Below are 25661 nucleotides of genomic sequence, written 5' to 3'. Positions count from 1 at the left end.
CTAGGATGAATATAATCCAAAGAATAGAAACTGAACAAGTATTAGCAAGAATGTGGAGAAATCAGAACCCCTCATACATTGCTGCTGGAAATGTAAAATGGTACAGTCACTGAGAAAAATAGTTTGGCAGTTCCTCAAAAGTTAAACATAGAATTTTCGTATGACTCAGCATTTCCACTCCTAGGTATATACCCAAGAGAATTAAAAACACATTCACACAAAAACTTGTATATGAATGCTCATAGCAGTACTACTCACAACAGCCAAAAAGTGAAAACAACCCAATGTCTGCCAACTGATGAATGAATAAACAAAATTTGTATATTCATACAATGAAATATTATATCATTCTACCCTAAAAAGGAATGAAATACCGATATATGGTACAACTTGAATGAACCTTGAAAACATGTTGTATAAAAGAAGCCAGATACAAATGGCCACAAGTTGTACTGATTACTTTTACATAAAATGTCTAGAGTAGGTAAATCCATACAGGCAGAAAGTAGGTTACTGATATGGAGGTGTGGGGTTTCTTTCTGGGATAATGGAAATCTTCTGGAATTAGATAGTGGTGATGACTGCATAACATCATAAATATAGTAAAAATCACTAGACTGTACTCTGTAAAATGATTTAAATGGCAAATTTAAAGGAGGAGTCAGAGACCAAAAGGCAGAAAGTAGAAAATAGAGTGGAATTCAAACTTATGCAGGGGTTAGTTCTTAGTCAACACATAGGGTCAAAACTGAACACAATTAGCCTTGAGCCTTCCACAGGAGACACAGGTCACACTACAGACTGACACACTCTCTCTGGATATGTACAACACGGTATCAGCAGAAGTGTCCAGAAGCACTGGAATTTCTATCAGTTAGCTTTTGATTAGAAGAAAAACAAAACCCACTCCATAATGAGTGGTGTACAAATAATAAAAGCATATTGTTTCTCATGATTCTGCAGGTCGGTTGGGCTTTCCTAGCCTGGATATCTAGGGTGGCCTCATTCACACTTCTGGCACTTATAAGCTATCAGCCAGGGCACATGTGGCCTCTTGAACAGGACAATTTGGGCTTGCTCCTATAGTCCTCAGGGTCCTAAGTGCAGTAAGAGAGAGCATGCCCCCAGGACACAGCACACTGCATATCTCTGAATGCTTTACATTTATTTGCTCTTGTTTCACTGGCCAAAACAAGTCACATGACCAAGCCCAGCATCAGTATGGGTGGCGACTACTCAAGGTGAGCAGACACTGGGAGGGGAATGATGCAGGCCTTTTTGCAAACAATCCAGCCCACAGAAGAATCAATTTTGGGTTTTTTGGTTTAGGACTAAAGTATCTGGCATGGGCCTAGAGGTCAGTTTGTATAAAAAGATATGTATCTTTTTTTCGAAAAAATGCTCATCATCACTGGCCATCAGAGAAATGCAAATCAAAACCACAATGAGATACCATCTCACACCAGTTAGAATGGCAATCATTAAGAAGTCAGGAAACAACAGGTGTTGGAGAGGATGTGGAGAAATAGGAACACTTTTACACTGTTGGTGGGATTGTAAACTAGTTCAACCATTATGGAAAACAGTATGGCGATTCCTCAAGGATCTAGAACTAGATGTACCATATGACCCAGCCATCCCACTACTGGGTATATACCCAAAGGATTATAAATTACTCTACTACAAAGACACATGCACACGTTTGTTTATTGCGGCACTATTCACAATAGCAAAGACTTGGAATCAACCCAAATGTCCATCTGTGACAGACTGGATTAAGAAAATGTGGCACATATACACCATGGAATACTATGCAGCCATCAAAAAGGATGAGTTTGCGTCCTTTGTAGGGACATGGATGCAGCTGGAAACCATCATTCTTAGCAAACTATCACAAGAAGAGAAAACCAAACACCGCATGTTCTCACTCATAGGTGGGAACTGAACAATGAGATCACTTGGACTCGGGAAGGGGAACATCACACACTGGGGCCTATCATGGGGAGGGGGGAGGAGGGAGGGATTGCATTGGGGAGTTATACATGATATAAACGTCATGCACATGTACCCTAGAACTTAAAGTATAATAAAAAAAAAAAAAAAAGATATGTATCTTTAACCACAAATCACATTGAGCACTGTGAGATGCTCATGGAAATCCACTGCAGACTTAGGCAGACTAAGAGGGCAGTAGGTTCATATGCCTCCAGCACACACCCCTTCTGGGGTGTATACTCATCAGGTGGAAAGATGAATAGGGTCACCTGCACTCTTTACATTGTTCTTTCTCTCTCTCTTTCTGTCTCCTCTTTCTTTTTTATGGCTGGCCCACAGAGTTGAACTCCCCTAATTCATATATGCTTCAATTCTACTACACACTGAAAACCAGAAATCTGAAACATTTTGTGTAATTGTGTGTTAAGCTTGGAGCTTCTCAAAATATCAAGGATTAAATAATTTTTTGAATGCTTCATAGTATAATAATGTTTATGATAAGATACACACCAGCTTATCAAAAGAAAAATTTTCCCTGTCACTAAACTCCAAAGAGAAACTAGTTTGTGGGATTATAAAAGATAATGAAAGATATTACACAATATCTTCGATAGCAGTTTGGACAGAAATTACAAAAGCATTCCTCAACAGGCTACTTCTTATATTAACATTTCACAACGGCTTAGTAAATAAAGCCTTAGTAAAGGCATTCCTACCTGGGCTGGGTTAAATAGGTTACTATCTGGTTAACTCAAGAAATAGGAATAAAGTACAGAAATAGGTAAATCAGGAATATGATCCTTAGTCTGTATCTGTTAAATATTATCTCAAGACCACTTCTGGCAAAACTTGAGTGAAATTCAGTTTAAGATATACTCTCCAATATGTGACAGATATGTAAATCTTATGTTAATAGTAATATTGTGTAATATAATTTAAACAGCACATTTGTAAAAATTTTTAAATGCTAATATGTGCCTTCCTGATAGGCCAAGTATTTTATGGTGTACTTGGCTGAATGGCCCAAAGTAACAGGAAACAGTCCCAAAGACCTATGGCTTCACACAGGAAGTAATTACCTTTGGAGATTCCAACTTCATCTGCTTTAAGCCCTGCTTCTTGACTTCATGATCTTTCTGCTAACCCTGAGCTGAAACGTCTCAGATTACTATAACTAAGAATTACTTACTTATAGTATTTCAGTATTATTTCTGCCAAATCAGAAGGCTGTACATGGCAGAGTGGGACAATTGTAGTTTTCAGTTCACAGCACAAATTATACAAGTAGACACTAATATTTTAAATGAGTGAAATAGAAAAGCACATTCAACGCACAATGTGAGTCTTATCAGTTACGCATAGACTAGAAGACTTCAGGGTGATTGGCTGATGCATTTCAGTAGATCCTAGCCAAGGCATGCATCCTGGAATTCCAGCTGAGCCATCTATAGGTTGATAACTCCAAAATCTACATCTTTAGCTTTGACATTCTCCGGAACCTCAGATTGCTGTATCCAACTGCAAACCTGACATCTTTATTTAAATATCTAGCAGGTATCTCAAACATAACACCACTTAACACAGAGCTCTAGATAGTCCCCTAAATTTTGCTCTTCATCCAGTATCCAAGTAAATGGCCTCGCCATCTCCCCAGCTGCTCAGCCAAGTATCTAGGCATTATCTCTGATTCATTCTTTTCTCTCATACTCAAATCTAATTCATCAGCATGTTCTTTGGACTGTACCCCCAAATATTTTCTGAACCTATTCAAGTTTCTTATTCTTCACTACTCTCCCATTAGTGCAACAGACTGATTGGAGTAATGGCCCCAATTTTTCATATCTCCTTGTATCTTTTCACACCTGTCTGAATCCCTGTCCTTTGGCAATGCCCTCCCACACTGACTGTGGATATACCTATGTAACTTACTTTGACCTATGGGACACTAGCAAACTTGACACAAGCTGACGCTTTAAAACGTGTGTGTTTGTTTCTACTTCCTCTCTTGCTTCTTTGTGATCACCATGAGAATACAACTGGCCAGCCTGAGGGTAAGCCCAAACTAGCCTACTAGAGGGATGTAATGTACAAACGGAGGAGAGCAGAGTTGATCCAGACATCTCAGCTGAGACCATCCCTATACCAGTTGACAGCCAGCTGGCCCCTCAAACATATCAGAGAACCCAGGCAATATTGCAGAGCTGCCTACCTGACCCACAGTGGATCACAGACACACAGGCAAGCCCAACTAAGATCAACCAATCCCAGCCAAGATCAGCAGAATTACCCAGACATACTATACTCATGAGAAAAAATAAATCCTAATTGTTGTATGCTGCTGAATGTATGGGACTGTTTGTCACACAGGGTTACTGTGGCAATAACTGATATAGCCATCATTATTCCTTGCCAGAGCTACTGGAATATCCTCCTAACGGGTCTCACTACTTCCTTCTTATCTCCTTATAATCATGTTTCCATGCATCAGTAAATACAATCATTAAAAAACATAAATCAGTCTGTGTCATTAGCCCTGCTAAAATCCTCCAACGGCTACCTGCTAAAACCCACACTCCTTAACATAGTGTATGACCTACTTCTCTAGCCACATCTAGTACCACTCCCCAGTGGCCCACTATGATTCAACCACACCAGCCTTCTTCCTATTCTTCAAATACAGCAAACTCATGGCTGGGGTCTTGGCACATGATGTTCTCTCTACCTGGAAGAGCACTCCATTTCTTTCTCCCTCCTCTTTACCCATTTCTCTCTTGCCAGTTCCTTCTTATAACCCAAATTTTAGTTTAAATGTCACTTCCACAAACAAAAGACCTTCTCTTAACTACCCAATCTAAAGTAGACAGCCAGTTACTCTCACTACGTTATCCTGTTTTAATTATTTCCATGGTACTTATCACTGTGCGACATTTTTCTTGATTATGTGTTGTTTTTATTGTGCACTCTCCCCACTGGTTGTAAGTTTCACAGGAAAGGAACCTGGTCTGTGTATTCACCACGGGGTCCTCAGCTCCTAAAGCAGTTCCTTCACATAATATTCATTAAATACTCAGATTGAATTGGACATGATTTGATTTACTTATGATTGAGGGATAACTCTAAGGAGTATGCAAGTGGAAGAACATAAGAGAAAGAACAGCCTTTATTACAGAAAGAAGAGGGGTGGGATGATATTGTAAATGACAAGATCAAAACTTTATTGGGGTGATTGCAAAAGAGGAGGAGGAGTAATTAAAATGGTTTCAGAAAGCTCATAATAAGACTATGGGTTTTAGAGAGAAGAAATAGTAGAAGTAAATATTGGATTAATGTTACCTGACATAGAATAAACAAATACATCAGATCCTTTCTAAGATCTGGTTTTTACAAAGAGGAAGAAGCAAGGCAAGCTATAATGTAAGGGAGAAAAGACCAACTGATTCTGAGAGGAAAATACTAAAGCAGAAAAAACATTTCACTAGATAACAGAATGCAGTTCACAGCCTGGACTCTGAAAACAGCCTAGAATGGAAGCTTTGCTCTGCTCCTTATTAGTTATATAAACACCAACAATTACCTGTCTGAGCTCGCTTCCTCATTTATAAAATAGGGTAATAATTATGACTTCTTAGAGTTGTAAGAATTAAATAAGCAAATATACATAAAGTGCTTCATATGGCACCTGGATTATAGTAATTACTCAGCATTAGTGATGACGACAATAGTGGTAGTGGTGGTGGTGCTGCTGATACTAAAGTCAACCCTGCTATTGTTGATTAAATTGGCAAAAGCCACAGTATCTCACTGAGTCTGTTGAGGCTGCTTAATTTTTTTTTTTTTTTTTTTTTAATTTTCAGGCATTTCAAGTTGTTCCTTCTTACCAAGAAAGAAATGAGCACAGAACCAGAACCTAGAGCCAGAAGAACTGGGTTCTGTCCCTGGTTCTGCAACTATCTAGCTGGGTGATCTTGGGTGAGTCAGCAACTTCCCAGACCTGAAAGTGTCCTTGTCATCAGCTCTATCCATGCCCAAGGCAGCAGGTCCAAGAAACATTCTGTGAAGAGGTAGAGGTACGGACGTAAGATAGAGACATAAAGGCAGAGATACAGGCCGACAATCACTCTACATCATTCCATTCCAGAGCAGAAAAAGGAATATTAAATACCTTAACTCAAGGCTTCCCAAATCATGTTCCTCAGAACACTAGGAGCTGTGGGATGACAACATGTGCTTATATCAGACCATAATCTCATAAGTGTAGGAACACTGGGTGACTTTATTCTCTACTCTAGGACCATTGGCCACCAGAGTACTCAAAACATACTATCATAGCATGCGTTTACTGCATGTTTGTTGAATAATGAACAAATGAATGAATGGACAAGTATATTTGGGAAAAGCTGGGTTAAACAAGATCAAATTCGTCCCTTGTATGCATGTCTCAGAGGCTTTAATAGGTGAATCATGTAGAATGCAGCACTTCCCAACCTCATTCGATCATAGAACTTACTCTATTTCCCCTGAACCTCGTTAATATCTCCCAGAGTTGTAGTCTATAAAACACAGTTTGGGAAACATCTGAGGCTTACATAATGTAAGTCATTTTTACTATCGTGAAATACAGAAGTTATCTTACTTTTTATTCATAAGGCAATAAAAAGGCTAAGTAACTTGATTCATATCTAGTATGTAGCTGTCGTCTCCTGGCATCCTACCCTTTCAAAATCTCCCATCATGCCGGCAGCGCCTCAAATCTGTCCCCGCTCCTAAGCAGCAGCTGTCCTGTCTCATATCCTCTGCCCTTCTCCCTGCTCCCTCATAACTACTCTGTCCTGAAAATCCTTCCACCTCTTCTTCTACTATCTCCTCTCACTAAAACCCGCAGTCTTATCATGAGCTTTCTTAAACTGTTTTAATTACTCCTCCTCACCTTTTACAATCACTCTAATAAAGTTTTGATCTTGTCATTTAAAAGATCATCATTCCCCTCTTCTTTCTGTTCTTTCTCTTGCATTCTTCCACCTGCATACTCCTTAGGGTCATTCCTCAATCCTAAATAAATGTAATCATGTCCAATTCTTTTTTTTTTTTTTTTTTTTTTTTGAGACAGAGTCTCACTCTGTCACCCAGGCTGGAGTGCAGTGGCACAATCTCCGCTCACTGCAACCTCCTCCACCTCCCAGGTTCAAGCAATTCTCCTGTCTCAGCCTCCCAGGTAGCTGGGACTACAGGCATGCGCCACCACACCCAGCTAACTTTTATAGTTTTAGTAGAGATGGGATTTCATCATGCTGACCAGGCTGGTTTTGAACTCCTGACCTCAGGTGATCCACCCGCCTAGGCCTCCCAAAGTGCTGGGATTATAGGCGTGAGCCACCGAGCCTGGCCTAATCATGTCCAGTTCAATCTGAGTTCCCTTTTCCTTTCCTACCACTTGTGTCCCAGGACTCAAGCAAACAAACATACCAGGCCTTTTCATATCCCTATGTATCTGCTCGAGTTGTTCTCTCTGGAAGGCTCTTCCCTCTTTATCCACCTGTTGAAATCCTATTCATTTTTCAAGGCCCTGATCATAGGTAATCTCTTTTATGAAGTCTCCCTTATTTTCCACTCCTGTCATGATTAACAACTCCCGTTAACTATCCCCAAGACAACTACACAATTAATGCAAACATAAAAAGTTGGTTGTATCTATGAATGTAGAGATAGCCAAGCTGGGAGATGACCATGAACCAGGTGAGTCAATCAGGGAGAATGACGAAGAGCTTGGTGGCAAAAGGAGAGACAAGGAGGGTATCTGCATGAATGGTTTGAACCCTAAAGGACAAAGGGGTTTTGCATGAAGGCAGAAAAGTGATGCCCTAGAAGTGGCAAAGGGAAGCTAGGAGTAGGTTACAGCAGAGAGAGCTGCAGAGAAGGGAATGCTGTTATTCTGTGGGGAGGCTGCGGTGTGAGAGAGTTGATTCACAGTGGAACAATGCTCTCAGAGGGTCACCGGAAAGATTTGGGAAGGCAGCCAACAGAAGAATGGAAGTTCAAAATCATAGGAGGCTTGACAGTACATAGAAAGAGAGTTGATCAGAAAGGCTGGTGGCCAAAAAAAACTGGGGATAAGAGGCAAGGCCTCCGCCTAAACTGGCTGAGATCCCAGATGGTGTCAGAGGCCAAATGAGGTTAGCATTCAATAGTCTTTGATCAGCATCCAAAGAGTAGGTTGAATGAGTAATTTTTCTGATGTCTATGAAGAACAGATTTCTCTAATGTTCTACTCATGGCAAAATCCTTTTCCCACCCAGGTCCATTTGTGGGCTATGCCATAGGGCAGGATGGAGGGGTGGAGGCTGTTGGTGAGGAGGTGTTGGGTGTGGGACCTCCTTTCACTAGGGCAGGGCTTATTGACCTAAAAGGTACAGAGCAAACTGAACATGGTGCAGAGTCTACAGGGATGAAAGGCCTGCAAGGCACCAAGTAGGCACAAAGGCCAAAAAAGTAGTGGATGACCAAGGGCAGACAGACAATGGCATAGGGAATCCAAGACAAAAATACTCATCTTCTGAAAAGTCGATATAGTATTAACCAGGGTTCTTTCAAATGCACATAATTAGAATTAAGCAAACTACAACAAAAGGAACATATTGGCTCACATAATTGAGAAGTCCTGGCACAGCTGACTCTTGCACTTCAAACAATGCTGAGTGTGCTCTCACCACCGTGCAGTGCTGCTTCTCACTCCACGGCCTCATTCTCTTATACTGCGGCTTCCTCCATGGAGCAGGGAAAAATGACCACCAGTAGCTCCAGGTTACATCACTCCAGGTTAAATCCCAGAGGAAGAGTTTCGCCTTTCCTAAATGCCAGCAGAAGAGTCCCATTGAGCCAGACTGGGTACATGCTAACCCCTGAGCCAATCACTTGGTCAAGTGGAGGGACTGCTCAGATTGGTCAAGGCTGAATCACATGATCATCCCTGGGTAGTGTCAACTCCACCCAAACCACATGAATTGGGGACAGAGTAGTTCCCCAAAGGAAGAAAGTCTGGGCAGACAAATAATCAGTCCATTACAGCACAGTCACTTGTCAGGAAAGCCCCAGATACCAAAAGGGCACTTGAGAGAACTTTGAAGTCAGACAGAACTGGTTTTAAAGGTCAGCTTTGACATTTACTAGCTGTATGACCTCAGGTAAGTAATATAACTTCTCAGTAACTCAGGTTCCTCATTGTAAAATAGTACCTACCTCCTAGAGATATTGTGAGAGGACTAAATGAAATAATTTACATAAATTGCTAAGCACATGCTTGATACAAAGTAAGTGATCAATGGCAGCTATTATTAGTAAAAATAATAATAATGACAATTAGTATTATCAGAACAAGGGTACCACATGAAGGGTGATCTGTGACTCCATGAAAGAGAGGGCAAGGTCGGCATTTGGATAAATCAGCCCTGGGTCACATATCATCAAGGACAACTGAGGACACAATGCAGAGGCCCAAATACTGAGTCAAAGCTAAGATAACAATTCAAATCAATAAACATGCTGAGCACCTATTGTTCACTAAGCACTGGGAATATAATTATGAGTAACACACATATGGCTCCAAGGTAAACTACCATGAAGAATGACTACGGCTCTGTGACAGTATTTCTGGAGGAGGAGAGGTTGACTGAGGCTGCTTCTACCCTTTCAGCCACAGGCAGGGCACTGGAGTAGTGCTGAGCATACAACAGAACAATGCCATGGGACCAACTGCCAGAATGTGAGGAAGAAACAGAAAGGCTACAATCCACTGCCCACCCTGCTAAAAATAACGCCTCTGTGGCCGGGCATTATTATGTAATTATTATGTAAGCATGGCTTACATCTGTTATCCCAGCACTTTGGGAGGCTGAAGCAGGTGGATCTCTTGAGCCTAGGAGTTTGAGACCAGCTTCGGCAACATGACAGAACCCTGTCTCTACAAAACATTAAAAAAAAAAAAAAAATTAGCCAGGAGTGATGGTGCCTGCCTGTAGTCCCAGCCACTAGAGAGGCTGAGGAGGGAAGATCGCTTGAGTCTGGAAGGTCGAGAGGCTGCAGTGAGCTGATATTGTACCACTGCACTCCAGCCTGGGCAACAGAGTGAGACTTTGTCTCAAAAAAAAAAGTATTTTTGCATAAATTAGGAAAAAGTGTCTCTTCTTTTAAAAACTTTACTTCTATCTTCCTAAAAACTGTTGCAGTAAATAAGCAAATCCACTGAGTCTACAATATAAAATCCATCTCAGAATTTTATAGTGTATAACCTGCACATTATATATAGCAGTGCTGGGCATAGGCCGGGAAAATAAGATGGATGCTGAGAGGAATCAGGAGTTAGGGATGGGCATGGAGTGTCTAGGAGTCCCCGGTCCTTAGGAGACAGAGAGTAGCTTTTGCTATAGAGCTGCACTGTTCAATACGACAGTCACTTGCCACTAGCAGCTAATGAGCACTTGAAATGAAGCCAGTGTGAATGGTGAACCACGTTTTTTATTCAATTTTAATAAACATGAATTTAAAATGTAAAACTTAAGCAGTAAATAATATATTTTTCCATTAATCACAACCTCATTGTTTGGTAGAACTACATTTCACTCTATCTGCTGCATTACAAAAGATGTCCTGTACTGTATTTCTCCCGAGTTATTTCTAGTATCTCAATAATTTTATATGATTACATGAAATTATAATATTTTTATATATGGCTTACATGAAATATATTATTGTTGCTTTTTCCTTTTTTAAGGTGACTACTAGAAAATTTTAAATTACATATGTGGCTTAGAGAATATTTCTGTTCAACAGTGCTGCTATGAAGACATCTTAAGACCTATAGAGTTAAGGGGCTTGGGGTGATACCCAGAGAAACTGACTGCTTGGTTTTATTTGAAGCAGGCCTTCATATTTCCTTCTAGGTTGTCCAGCTCTGTTTACAAGGAGGGAAAATATGACAGAGAGAGGAGAGGAGCATAGCTCAATGAATGGAGCTCAGCAGAGTTCTGGACTCCAGCTCCACCACTTACCACTTACCAAGTGTTACAGAACCTCCCTGAACTTCAATCTCTTCATCTGTAAAACGCTGAAAGTAATCTTATCCACCCTAAGGGCTGCCTGGAGGATTAAACCTGATACTCGATGTAAAGAGCTTAGCATGCAGCCTGGCACATCATATATGCCCAATAGATATTTGGGATGTTACTTGGGAATAAAGAAGGTGCAAATGATTTCCTTTGTGTTATTTAGCTCAGTTTGCCATAGTACAAGAGGGTGCACCCTGTCCACATGCCTCCTCATTTATCTTTCTAGAGTGAAAAGTTGGATGGAAGTATTTTCCTCAGTCTTCTATACCATTGATAAATGTATTTGCTTTCCTTAAATCTGTTATGTCTTTAAGACACATTAATGAGCAGTGAAAAAATTATCTTAGATGCTGAAGTAACATGAAAATGGGTAAAACTGGCATTTAATTATTTGTGCCAACAGCTAACATTAGAAATTTTTGTTCCAAGTCATAAAGTTAGTGAATGTTTTCAGTTAAGACTTTATAATATCTGAATCTCTTTCTTGAATCAAACATTGGAATGTACATCTGCATGTACAGATAGATTCATTTTCTCTAAATGCATATTTTTGTTGTTTTTTTTTTAGATAGAATCTCACTCTGTCACCCAAGCTGGAGTGCAATGGCACAATCTCGCTCACTGCAACCTCTGCCTCCCAGGTTCAAGCAATTCTCCTGCCTCAGCTTCCTGAGTAGCTGGGATTACAGGCATGTGCCACCACACCTGGCTGATTTTTGTACTTTTAGTAGATACAGAGTTTCACCATGTTGGCCAGGCTGGTCTCAAACTCCTTAACCTGAAGTGATCCGCCCACCTTGGCCTCCCAAAGTGCTGGGATTACAGGAGAGCCACTGCATCTGGCCCTAAATGCATTCTTTATTTCTCTGCCATTTTGCATAGACTTGAGATCAACTGTTCAGCTTTTTCATGTCCCAAAGGGTTCATGTAGACTGTATACTCCCTCTTGTATGTAATTTATTTTAAAAATAATAACCAGACTAGTTCAATCATATCTGTATTCTGATAAACATTCTGAGAAATGTCCAACTGTGCCTAACCTTTGTTCATCTTTTAGCCCTCTCCTGAGTCCTGATTTTCAAAAATAATTTTCCCAACTTCTTGCTGACTAAATTTACTTACCAGACTTTGTGTGGGGTCTTTTCAAAATCACTTGGAAAATCAGTTTATCCCTGGCTTCCCTGATTATTTATTTAATTCTCTTTAAGAACTCTAGTGAATTTGTCTAACATGGTTCCCGTCTTTCAAAGGGGCATCCTCTCCTCCAAAATGTTGTATTTGCTTAAAACAGTATAAATCCACTTTCCCTACACATACACTCACGCAGAATTTATTTTAGAGTTCATTCATTCCACAAAGTCCAAGGAAAATTCCTACAGACACTACATTAAATTTACCATGAGTCTAAGCAAACCATTATCTTCTATGAGGCTCTCTTTTCTCATCTATAAAATAGGCATAATATACTTGCCCTTTGCCAAATAGAACAAGCCATCTCCTTGTTCATGACTGTGTATAAAACACTCTCAGAGAAGCTCAAAGTCCTTTACAAGCATTAGGCCATGAATCTTTCTAAAGTGAACTGTTAATTATGTGTCATTATAGTTTGTTGAATAGATGCAAAACCTGAAGTACAGGAAAATAATTCCAGTTAATAGTTAACTTAGAAATCCATGCAAGGTAATGAAACAGTGTGTACAAAAACCCCCATGACTCGTGTTTACCTGTGTAACAAACCTTCACATGTACCCCCAAACCTAAAATAAAAGTTAAGAAAAAAGAAATCCACCCAAGGCTTTAAACATTAGACCACGGTATCTAGACAGATGACAAAGGGGCCGGGCGCGGTGGCTCACGCCTGTAATCCCAGCACTGTGGGAGGCTGAAGCCGGCGGATCACTTGAGGTCAGGAATTTGAGACCAGCCTGGCCAACGTGGCAAAAGCTCACCTCTACTAAAAATACAAAAATTAGCCGAGCATGGTGGCACATGCCTATAGTCCCAGTTATTCGGGAGGCTGAGGCATGAGAATCACTTAAACCCAGGAGGTGGAGATTGCAGAGAGCTGAGATCATGCCACTGTACTCCAGCCAGGGTGACAAAGTGAGACTCTGTCTCAAAAAAAAAAAAAGAAAGAAAGAAAGAAAGATGTCAGAGGAAAAATCTGAACAGGAGCTCACTCCACCGTAGTTCTTATCAAGAAACTACATTAATGCAGAATTCTCTAACATTGCTGGTTGCCTTGCATACCTTACTGAGCCCTGATTACCCAAGCAGTAGAGAAATGGGGCAATGGATAGGAAGGTTGGAATTTCCTGAGGACATAAGATGCCTTCCTGGATCACACAAAGTTTCATAAACCCTAGACCAGGTACTGAGGTCAAATGTCATTGCACAGTTATATAACAACTCTTCCATGTTTTGTTACTGATTCTTGGAAACTTTTCCTATAGATATCCAATAAGATGAAATGAGGCTGCACACATTACCAACAAGAACACAGCCTCTGCAAATGTTACCTGTCAGGTTCTTCTAGTTTTATCTGACCTATAACTGGGTACGTAACATGGCCTCAAGCGTTCTGGCTCTTCCTGTCCTCACATAACAGAGATACTGTTATTCTAAAAGGTCAAAAAAGAAAAATGGAAACTTCACATAGCTAGTGAGTTATTTTATGACCTTCTAAAACTGATGAATAGAAGCTAGAAATCAGCCAGGTGTGGTGGCTCACACCTGTAATCCTAGAACTTTGGGAGGCCAAGGTGAGAGAATCACTTGAGGTCAGGAGTTTGAGACCAACCTGGCCAACATAGCAAGACTTCATCACTACTTAATTTTTGTTTCAATGAGCTGGGTACAGTCGTATGCATCTGCAGCATCTGGTTGAAGCCAGAGGCTGAAGCTCAAACCTTCTATTTGAGCCCAGGAGTTTGAGGCTGCAGTAAGCTATGATGATGGCACCACTGCGTTCCAACCTAAGCAACAGAGCAAGACTCTGTCTCTAAAACAAAAAAAAAGAAAAAAAAAATTTAAATGTCCAACAACTGGGGAGTGGTTCAAAATACCACTGTATGCTAACATGAGAGAATTACCCAAAGAAAATTATGCATGGACTAATTACAATGTCATAAAGTAACTATCAGTGTATAAATAAAGATTATAGAATTTGGAGTTACATAAACAGTTGTAACATAATGCTCCTTAATTATTTTCTAGAACATTGCTAAAGATTTATTAAAAGTCAGATGATAATAGAGATGACTGGAAGGGGATTCACAAAGATTCTCTCTGGAATGGTTTCAGGGTTATTTTTAATTTCTTCTTTGTAAGCTTCGATATTGTTTACGTCTTCTAACAAGGAATATATAAAACTCAAGAAAATGACAATTTTTTTTCATGATGGCAAAGAGAGTCCAAGGAGCACACCAGGTGTCTGAGAACCTTGGTGGCACCCAAAGATCAAACTTTTGCCTGAGGGAAGCAAGAGGGTGTGTCAACAGCTCTGAGCCTAAAAAATGTCTTCTGGCTAGGACTCCGGAACTTATGAACAAGAATTATTTTGTGCAATGCTTCTATAACTAGTTTAAGTATGTGACAAAGACACTCACAATCCTTAAAAAAATTTAGAAGCATGTATACCTAAATTTACATGTCTGACAGCATTCAAACCCAGTTAAATTGTTTTTCAGTTTCCCTGCATGGTTAAAGGATCAAGCATTTTTATCACCCAAGCAGGAAAATGAAGAAATCAACTGCCTTCTATGAAACAAAAATAACCCTAATGGTAAAAACTAACTTTGCTGCATGCTTAAATCATATTGACAGAAAAATGAAACTTTAAATCACTCTTATAAGAAAAAAAGCCAGTTTCATTTTTGGGGCAGTCATGTGGTTGAAACATAATATTGAGGAGTATATGCGGACATTAAGAGTTTCTAAGGAAATAGTAACAAAAGATATCATTGGAATTCCACGCAGGATAAGAGAAGAAAAATCAAAGGTTTTTCCTACTAAATCACATTACAACGTCACCAAAATTAAAAATAAAAAGAGTGGGATACTTGACAGTGAGTTTCGCATTGTAAGTATCTCATATAGTATATGACAAGTTAAAGTTTGTCACTTTGATACTCTATTGTAAGCATTTCAAGGTTAAAAGTTTTAACCTTGAAAAATAAATGACATATAGTTACAAAAGGAAAAAGTATATATTGTAGAAATCCAAACAAAAGTGTTCCTCCTTTAGAAACATAAAACTGATGAGATAACATAAAGAATACTTACTTCCCTCCCTCCTCCAAAAGCCATTCCTTGTAGCCATGAAAACCAAGATAATCATAACACTATGCTAAGAAGAAATATGTGGATGGAAAATAATGATAATAATGTATGTTGTCGTTTCAAGAATGTTTTCAGTGAAGAATATTTCTAAATAATACAAGAAACAATACGCTTAAGAAAACTTAAATTGAATGCTCTATATTTCAATCCATATATAGACAAAGTGATATGAAAGCCTAATCAAGAATTTAGAGAATTTAGATTGTTGGGTACAACTTGGGTAATTATCTTTTTTTTTTTTTTTTTTTTGAGACAGAGTCTTGCTCTGTTGCCCAGGCTGGAGTGCAGTGGTGCGATCTCAGCTAACTGCAACCTCTGTTTCCTAAGTTCAAGAGATTCTCCTGCCTCAGCCTCCCAGTAGCTGGAATTGAAGGCACGTGCCATCAGACCTGGCTAATTTTTGTATTTTTAGTAAAGATGGGGTTTCATCATATTAGCCAAGCTGGTCTTGAACTCCTGACCTCAAGTGATCCACCTGCCTCGGCCTTCCAAAGTGCTGGAATTACAGCCATGAGCCACACTTGGCTCAAATATCATTTTTTCTTAACTGTAAAGTATCCAAAATTATCTAGAAAAGTCATTCAGTATATTAAGTACTTGCTTGGTACTATGCTTTCCCTAGGAAAGAACTTCTGTGAAGACATAGCACATTAGAGAAAATCTATACTGCATGGAAAAGGGAGGTTCCAATGACTTCAAAGGCTTTGTTTAGAAAAGGGAAAGATGCTTGTGGAAGCACAGTGTGAGGAATGAACTCTGCAATATCCCTACTAGCCAAGCTTTTGTTCACAATGGTGCCTAGTGGTACCTGCCGAAAAAGCCTTTTAAACCACCTGTCATCCTCCAGAGATAAAGTCACTACTGCACTCACTCCATTGTCACAGTCGCCAGCACTTCTGTTTTCTGTATTGCCAATGCATAGCTGCCATCATGGGAAGATAAGAGCTTTGCTTTTTCGGCACAGATAAGATGACTTAGGAACAATTATCCTCCTACTTTTGTGGAAATTGACTCTTGTCATCATGTGTGTAAACATAAAGAATGCTGATGCAACTGGGAGAGCATGCTGGAAGTTCACAGGCCATTAAGAGAGCCTGAGGAATGACTCAACTGATAAAATAACGTTGGGGAAGTTGTGATCATCCACAAATGGCAGGGTAGGTCAGCCCAGCCAGAAACAGGAACTTGGTGCATATTCCAAGAAGGGCACAAGTGGAAAAGGGAAGTAAGGGCGCTGCTGCTGTTAAGACAGTTGTGTGATAAACTGTCCTCCAGAAGGAAACAATGATAATTTCCATTGAGGCCACATGGCCATCAATGACACCAATCCCATCTTTCAGATTAAAATAATATTGGACTTACAGAAGCTGCACTTCACTGAAAGGTAAAACATTCAGAGGTCGAGATGGCAGAGTCATCCTAAACAAAGTGAATTCAAGAAACAGGACCAATAGGCCAGGCAGTGGCTCACGCCTGTAAACTCAGCACCTTGGGAGGCCAAGGCAGGCAGATCACATGAGGTCAGGAGTTCGAGGCCAGGTTGGCCAACATGGTGAAACCCTGTCTCTACTAAAAATACAAAAATTAGCCAGGTGTGGTGGCGCACACCTGTAAGCCCAGCTACTCTGGAGGCTGAGACAGGAGAATCACTTGAACCTGGGAGCTGAGATCGTGCCACTGCACTCCGGCAGTGACAGAGCGAGACTCTGTCTCCCCTCCAAAAAAAAGAAAGAAAGAAAAAGGAACAAGGGCTCTATGACCAGTAACCTATGTACCACCCAACCTAAGATATAGGTTTTGTCCCCTATGACCACTACGATCAATTGGTAGTGGACACTTGGAGTTGTATATGAAGGCATCTGAGGTCCAAACTGGACTCAGCAGCCCAGCCTTATCCGAAAATGTTTCCTATGGGCAGAGGAAGGGGAAAATGGCAACACACTGCTATGACTGAATGGTGCCAGTCTCTGGATAGAAATTGGTAAAGAAATTATATTCCAGCCACTATTAGCAGACTGGACAAAAACCCCTACTTTCTCTCCCTTCTGAAAGCCTAAGACAATGACAATAAAGAATTTTTTTTATTTCATGTATCAATCAGCAAGGATGGAGAGAATGAGTGAAGAGACAATAGCAAAAACATTTTGGTGGAATAAGCAGAAGCCAAGAAATAATCTGATTTACACCATGGAATCTCCAAAAGGTTAAATAATTAAAGGCAATTGAACCCTCTATAAAAAAAGGGGGTGGGGTAAAAAATTAGTGACTTTTTAAAGTCTTTTTAAAAAGCTGGATCTCACAGATCCCTTTGGCCACTCCAAGCAGTTAAGTGACTGTCCCTTCTCTACCCCAGCAAAAAACCTGGAGTTTCCTCCCTACTCCTTCACCCTTCAGGGAGTCTGTACACAAACAGCGTAAAGGGGTTATATGCACATCTGCTTACTGGATGCTGAGACTTCCAGTCTTCTTCTCCATTTAGTTCCCAGATTACTGGCAACCAGGCTCTCCGTCAATCTCTGGGGGCAAGACTGGAAAAGCCTTCTCTGAGGACTCTCACCAGCCTAAGAGGTAACGACAACAGAGGTTTCCCAAATAAAAAGCCCAGCCAGATCCCCCTACCATGAATTCCCCAGTCAACAAGCTCATCCACATCTTCAGGTTTTGTTTGTTTGTTTGTTTGTTTGTTTGTTTTTGAGACAGAGTGTCCCTGTGTCATCAGGCTGGAGTGCAGTGGCACCATGTTGGATCACTACAACCTCAGTCTCTCAGGTTCAAGCGATTCTCCTGCCTCAGCCTGCTGAGTAGCTGGGATTACAGGCACATGCCACCACGCCTGGCTAATTTTTTTATTTTTAGTAGAGACGAGGGTTTCATCATGTTGACCAGGCTGGTCTCAAACTCCTGACCTCAAGTGATCTGCCCACCTCGGCCTCCCAAAGTGCTGGGATTACAGGCATGAGCCACCCTGCCTGAACCCCAGATCTTCTGCTTCTTAATCTCCCTCTCAAGTATTAGCAGATAACCAAAGGCATTAGTTACACAAGGAAAACCTCTAACATGAAAGATAAGAAACCTGAACAAATGAAAAGACAAAAGCCACTAGGGAAATTGAATCTGTGCAGGAAGGAAAAAAAGTTGCTCCAAAAAATCATTAAGCTTCTCAGGGAGAAAGGAGAAGACACTGACACTATAAAACAAAAACCAGAAAGAAATAGACACACAAACCACACACATACAGATACATATGTATATATTCAGGCAACCAAAAAAATAGAGATTTTGATTTTAAATAGTCATGATTACAGTCATGAAAAACTTATTTTTGGCCCAGTCCAAAATAGCCAATATCTAAACAATATGAGTTTCTCATAGACACAAAAAATAGAGCAGGAAAAAATTACCAATGAGAGAGAGAGAGAGATATATATATATATATTTTTTTGAGACACAGTCTCACTCTGTTGCCCAGGTTGGAGTACAGTGACTCAATCTCAGCACACTGCAACCTCCGCCTCCCAGGTTCAAGTAATTCTCCTGCTTCAGCCTCCTGAGTAGCTGGGATTACAGGTGTGAGCCACCATGCCTGGCTAATTTTTGTATTTTTAGTAGACACAGGGTTTCACCATGTTGTTCAGACTGGTCTCAAACTCCTGACCTCAGGTGATCTGCCTGCCTTGGCCTCCCAAAGTGCTGGGATTATAGGCATGAGCCACCACGCCTGGCTACCAATGAGATAATGTAAGAAAACTTCCCAAACTGAAGAATGAAAGTTTCCAGATTCAAAGAGCCCAACTGAATGGATGAAAACAGACCCAAATCTAGGCACAGCGTTGTGAAATTTGTGGACTCTGGAGACCAAGAGAAAATTCTATAAACTTCCGGAGAGGACCCAGCAAATTGTAATCTGTACACAGATTACAAGAAAAAAGCTGAGGAATTAGTACAGTTCTAAATTTCTCAACAGCAATACCACAAAGTGGAAGTCAATAGAACAAGTCCTTCAAAATTGCCATCTTAGAAATCTACACTCAGCCAAACTATCAATTGTCAGTGGAAAACAGATATTTTCAGGCATCTACAGTCTCAGAAAAGTAGACCTCTAGGCATCCTACTCCAGAAAACTCCTTTAGGATGGGCTCTGCCAAAAGAAGGGAGTCAACTAAGACTGAGGAAGACATGTGCTACAGGTACCAGGAGATCCAACACAAGAAACAAATGATGAGAATCTCCAGAGTGATAACAAAGGGAGCCCTTGGAGTGACAAGTGTGCCGAAGTACCGAAGGCACCCAGTCTGGATTATAGCAAGCCAGTAGGCTCAGGAACAGCTTCATCAGGAAAACGAAACTGACAAAATACCTGGTCAATTGAGGGAGAATTTGGAAAACTGGCCAAGAGCTGTGGGTTTAATCAACGAAGAGCACAAAATAAATAAAATAAACAAATCTATTATTAACTCCAAGGAAAATAAAAAAGTTATGCTTAGTCACGCCTGTAATCCCAGCACTTTGGGAGCCCAAGGTGGGTGGATCACCCTAGGTCACGAGTTTGAGACCAGCCTGATTAACATGGAGACACCCCATTTCTACTAAAAATACAAAAATTAGTTGGGCGTGTTGGCGCATGCCTGTAATCCCAGCTACTCATGAAGCTGGGGCAGGAGAATTGCTTAAACCCAGAAGGCAGAGGTTGTGGTGAGCCAAGATCGTGCCATTGTACTCCAGCCTGGGCAACAAGAGCGAAACTCCGTCTCAAAAAAAAAAAAAAACAAAAAAAAAATTATGCTTGGCTTAGCTGTGAATTTTGATCTAACCATTATTCAATATTCTGTTTTAACGACTGCAAGAATGGGAAAATAGGGAAGTTGTACTTGTGTTGGGGGTTGGAGGGAAAAAGAGAGCCAACTCATCATCTTCCACAGTGGGAAGTCAACAGATAATGTTTAAAATTGAAAAATTCAAGAAGTATCAACTACAAGCAACAAATGCCAAAGAATTACAAGTGGTTGTTTCTGGAAAGGGAGAAATGTAACTTGGATAGAAGTTTATAAACCATAACAAAACAAACTTCGGCTTCTGTGCCCACACATTTTTACATTTGTTTGCTTTTTCTTTGTTTCCCTAATAACAATCTGTTTTGAAAAAGCCCATCCTTGTTTCTCTAAACAAAAGAATATGTAATTTTCTACATCTAGACTACAGTAGCTGTGGTCATCTGAGCTCTGAGCAGTCAAACATGGTGGGGAAATTAATTGTTACAATCTAATCCCAGAAGAATTGGTTGAGCTGGGGTACTGACAATAAAGCAAGCCCAAGCAGAGGCGTGTTTGGAGGTGGAGGTGACTACTAAGCCCCTCCCCTCTGGGTTGTTTCTTATTTTTCCACAAACCTTTTATAATAGCATAACCATATCATACAGGATAATTTTACAATTGCCAGTGACCATGAGCCAATTTCACTCTTTTCCAACAGACTTGAATGCCCAATTTATGATCATAATTAGTCCAACCAAGGCAGCTGGACCCCAAGACAGTTGATCTGGGTTTGACTTCAGTAACTCCACTTTGCCTGCTGTAGACTGGACAAGAAGGGAGCATAATAAAGGCTCTGAAGCAACAGACATCTAAGGAGCATCCATGGGGAACCAGCACCATGCTGAAGACCAACACTCATGCTGACTCTGCAGACCAAGTACCCCTGCCCTGAACAATATGGTGATTCTTCTAGGGGTGACAATCTGGGAGGGGTGGGGTGAAAGCTGAGGAGCTGGAAAAGCTGGGGCAGGGAGGAGAGGCACCAACCTGGTCAACTGGGAGGAACCTGTAGGCAGAGGTGTGGCTGGAGGCCCAAAGCCCAGTCTCCCAGCACTCTGGATGCCTGGAGGAAGGCAGAGAGGCCAGTAATTCTTTCCCAAGCATAGAAGTAGGCCAGACCCTGCTCACAACCCTTCCAACCTCCCTGTCAAGGATCAACTTAAGGAAGCAAAGTCTGCCATTCTCTGAGCTTTATTTCCCATGGTTTGGTAAAACATAGCTCCTGCCCTTGAGTAACTAGCTGCTGAGAAAACATGATTATCTTGATAAAGAATAAAGTAGGTTGAAAATGCTAGAGCATACATTGATATTCTATATCCTTTCCTATTTGGGAAGATGTGAAAATTCTAGTTGGACCTATGTGGGGCAAAGGCATTGCCAACTAGAGTAGAGCGCTGACTGCAAGAGTTTACAACACTTGGCCTATACAGTTCCACAGACCAGAATGTACACACTCTTGTGAGAAGAGTCAAGATCATTAACATAAACACACCACAGTATCTGCATTGGCAAGAGTGTAATATATGGATCAGATTAACTGGAGTATGAGGAAAGTGTAAGTCTTTCGTAAACATTGAAAATGTAACTAAACCAAAAAATACTTTCAAATACATAATGTGAAAGTTACCCAGACTTCTATTTTCCCCTTAGAAATAAATCATAATATCCCTTACTCCAGGTGATTATTGCAGAGTAAGCAGCTACCAGTGTCAAGATCTAAAACTGTTATATCCCAAACTCTATTTGGGAGATCCGCTGGTTTGTTTCTCCCCAGCTCTTTAGTAGAGAATAATCTAGAAGTGAGTAAATTCTTAGAATTTCCCAAGAGGAAAATGAGCATTCACTGGAAAACTACAAGGAATACACGCAAAACTTATAACTATTTTGGATAATCTTCAGATCCACTTAGCCATCAGCCATCCTGTTGTTCCAAGTTAACATTAAGATCAGTCTTTCGAATCAAATATTCCAGTTTCCAAAGAATAGCAATGGATGAGATTGTTTCCAAACGTGGTACACAACACTATGTTACACGTCCACGGGAAAATAAAATAAAATCCACAAGAAATTTAGGATTAAAGAAAATTAGGAAAGTGCACACTCCCAGGTCAAGGCACTAGTTTTTCCAAGAAGTACATATATTTGCAGGGCACCTGTTTTCAATATTGAACCACAACTTCCCGGGGCGAGGTGGGCGGGGGATTGGGGATGGGGTGGGGAAGAGAACGTGAACTTGACTGGGTGCGGCACTCGGACATGTGCAACTGCGGAACATCTTGGCCGATACTGCCAAATTTCAATCAAGATCGAGCCGCCGCCCAACCCGAGAGGAGGCAGCAGCCCTGCCCGCCGCTGGGACGTGACCCCAACGCTGAACCTGCTGCGGGGCGGCCTCGGGCCTGGAACTTCAGGAAAAAGGGGCGGGTGTTCCTTAGGAGAGGTCAGTGCAGGAGTTGGGGAGGTGGAGAGTCGACCGCCGGCAGGAAGGGGAGGCTGCGCACAGTGCGCACCTGTCCCTCCTTCCCGGACCGAAAAGGAGACCCAGACACGGCGCTCCCGCGGTCACCGTGGCACGGAGGGGAGAAAATCCTTCCCCGTTTCCGTTCCTCGAGGGGCGTGTGGAAGCCACCCTTGCCGCGCTCATTCCCGTCCCCACCCGTCCCCGGCCGAAGTACCACACTCCCAGGGCTGCCCCAGCCGGCCCGCGGCGCCCTACCTGGCTGAAGCGCGGCGGCTGCGCGAACCTGGGGAGACTGCGAGGTGCAGTCTGTGCCGCGAAGTCCGGAGCCTAGTGCTCCAGAGTCCCGAGCAAAGTGCCCCGCCCCGCCCCCTGATCGTCCCGCCCCGATTGCTCGCCCAGTGGACGCCCGACCCCGCCCCTGATCGTGCAGGCCCGCCCAGTCGTCGATCGCCCCGCCCCTGTCACTTGCGCCCTGGGTGGCCTGTTTGCGCAGCCCTGCGGCGATTTCAAGGGAAGTGACCGGAATGGGTCGGAAGTGCGTCCTGGTGAGTTTCAGGGAGCGTCCCTTAGGTTTCCGGGGGCGGTGTTGAGCCTCCCTAGCCCCAGGCTTCCCATCCCAGGAGAACCGCCCCTCGAGGCTCGAACGCCCCCAGCCAGGAGAGCCCCGAGCAGTGCCATCTGTGGAAGACTAGGCGCCTGTCGGAATTAGGTACCTCACCTCCCCTTCCGCTAAGTAGTGGGAGGCCAGGCGGGTGACGGGGGGCAGTGGAGCCATGCAGCCTGTTTTACCAAAAGAGTAAGTGGTTTTCCTGTGAAACCCGAGGCAACAGTGCATATCTGATACACTTAGAGGGTCACGTGCACTGTTAATGTGTTAACATTAAACTTGCTGAAGAGTAGAAAACACATATAAGACTTACCTGTGTGTCAGGCACTGTTCTAGGTACTTCACATGTACTAAAAGTTCTCTGATATTATCAGAATCCCCCATTTCACATACGATGCAAGTGAGGCAGAGAGAAGCTAAATAACGCCTAATGTCACCCAACTAGTAAATTGAGAAGCTGGGTTGAGAAGCTGGGCTTCAAATCCAGGTCTTCCTCCTCTGTAGTCTCCACTGTATCCACGGCTATCCTGAATCAGCAAAATCTGTGTGCATCCTATACCAGGAACTGTTCCCATGCCTGGGGAAGATGAGGCAAGGGCTCCGCCATTAGGGAACGTTTATTCTAGTGTAGGAGAAAGACAACAAGTGATTGTCTAAAGTTTAAAAATCAAGCTGTTAAAGAATGAAAGTTTGATTCAGAAGTCTTACTGAGGACTAGAGATGGAGGCCTACAGCCCTGAAGGAGTCTTTTAGAGATTCTAGCAGATCCCTGCAACACAGAACTTCCCTTCTCAATTTAGAAACAGTTGATGAAGATTCAGTATGTGTAAAAGCACATCACAGTTTGGGCTTAAGAGTACATCTGTAGGCCGGGCGCGGTGGCTCAAGCCTGTAATCCCAGCACTTTGGGAGGCCGAGACGGGCGGATCACGAGGTCAGGAGATCGAGACCATCCTGGCTAACACGGTGAAACCCCGTCTCTACTAAAAATACAAAAAACTAGCCGGGCGAGGTGGCGGGCGCCTGTAGTCCCAGCTACTCCGGAGGCTGAGGCAGGAGAATGGCGTAAAACCCGGGAGGTGGAGCTTGCAGTGAGCTGAGATCCGGCCACTGCACTCCAGCTCGGGCGAAAGAGCAAGACTCCGTCTCAAAAAAAAAAAAAAAAAAAAAGAGTACATCTGTTTATAGATTACAGAAGCATAATTGCTAACCTCATCAGACTTTATCTTAGGTGCAGTAAAAGGCAAGAAGGGCTCAGGCAAGAGACGTGGGGGATCCTGTGTTCTATCTCATTTTGTCTTCAAAGCATCTTTCCGCCAGCTGCAGATGGTCAGGGTCAGGGGCTGTGTGAAATTATACTGAGAAGCAGAAATGAGCAAGCATGGCTTCTTAATGTTTGTTACTTGTCTCACATAATCAACAGACAAGTAAAAAATTAAACCACTTTGTGAGGTGTCTTGACTAAAATAAAGCAAGATGTTGGAATTGAGAGTGAAAGGAAGAGGGAGGCTACTTTAGATATGATGTTACTTGGAGGCTTCTCTGGAATAACAGCGGAGCTGAGACCTGAATGATAGGACAGACGGCCAACCCAAGGCTGAAGCTAAGGGAATGGCAAGTGCTTTGATACTTATCACACCTCATGCTTGCTTGGGAGTTAAAAGTAGTGCCCTCCTATATCATTTCTCCTTTGACCACTGTAATAACCCTGAGAAATCTAACAAGATTCCATTTAATACAGTGGTCCCCAACCTTTTTGGCACCAAGGACTGGTTTTGTGGAAGATAATTTTTCCATGGACAGGTGTCAGGAAGAGATGGTTTGGTGATGAAACTGTTCTACCTCAGATCATCAGGCATTAGATTCTCGCAAGGTATGCACCACCTAGATCCCTCGCATGCACAGTTCACACTAGGGTTTGTGCTCCTAAGAGAATCTAAGGCCAAGGCTGATCTGACAGGAGGCAGAGCTCAGCCATAATGCAGGCAATGGGGAGTGGCTGTAAATACAGATGAAGCTTTGCTCACTTGCCTGCGGCTCAACCTCTCACCTCCTGCTATGCAGCCCGGTTCCTAACAGACCACAGACCGGTACTGGTCCACAGCCTGTGGGTTGGGGAACCCTGATTTAACAGGGAAAACAGTAACAGCAACAACAACTGAGGGTTAGAGAGGTTTCAATGACTTTCCAAAAGTCAGACAATTAGCTAGGAAAAGGGGAGATGGGAAGAGGGCACAGATTTGGACCAAAGCCTTCTGATTCCAAATCCTCTCTCCAGTGAGGGCTTTGAGTATAATGACCAGTACTTTGAATGAATCTAGTATAATTTCTTTTTTGTGATCTACTGT

General features: G+C 42.0%; 1 protein-coding gene across 2 annotated transcripts in view; it reads right to left on the bottom strand.

The window, feature by feature from the left end:
• The window catches only part of TEC (tec protein tyrosine kinase), a 140149-nt gene extending 117075 nt beyond the window's left edge, over positions 1 to 23074 (bottom strand). The window contains exon 1 of one of the 2 annotated variants that reach the window (XM_033214741.1): positions 22962 to 23074. The gene's annotated coding sequence lies outside the window, so the exon portion shown is untranslated. Of the gene's footprint in view, positions 1 to 17877; positions 17970 to 22961 lie in introns of those variants that run through there. The other variant, XM_033214742.1, reaches the window with a different exon arrangement.
• Between the last annotated feature and the right edge of the window lie 2587 nt (positions 23075 to 25661).

Source organism: Trachypithecus francoisi, unplaced genomic scaffold, assembly GCF_009764315.1.
Source record: "Trachypithecus francoisi isolate TF-2019V2 unplaced genomic scaffold, Tfra_2.0 Lachesis_group1, whole genome shotgun sequence".
NCBI classification, from domain to species: Eukaryota; Metazoa; Chordata; class Mammalia; order Primates; family Cercopithecidae; genus Trachypithecus; species Trachypithecus francoisi.
This window is presented reverse-complemented; position numbering and strand designations above follow the sequence as displayed.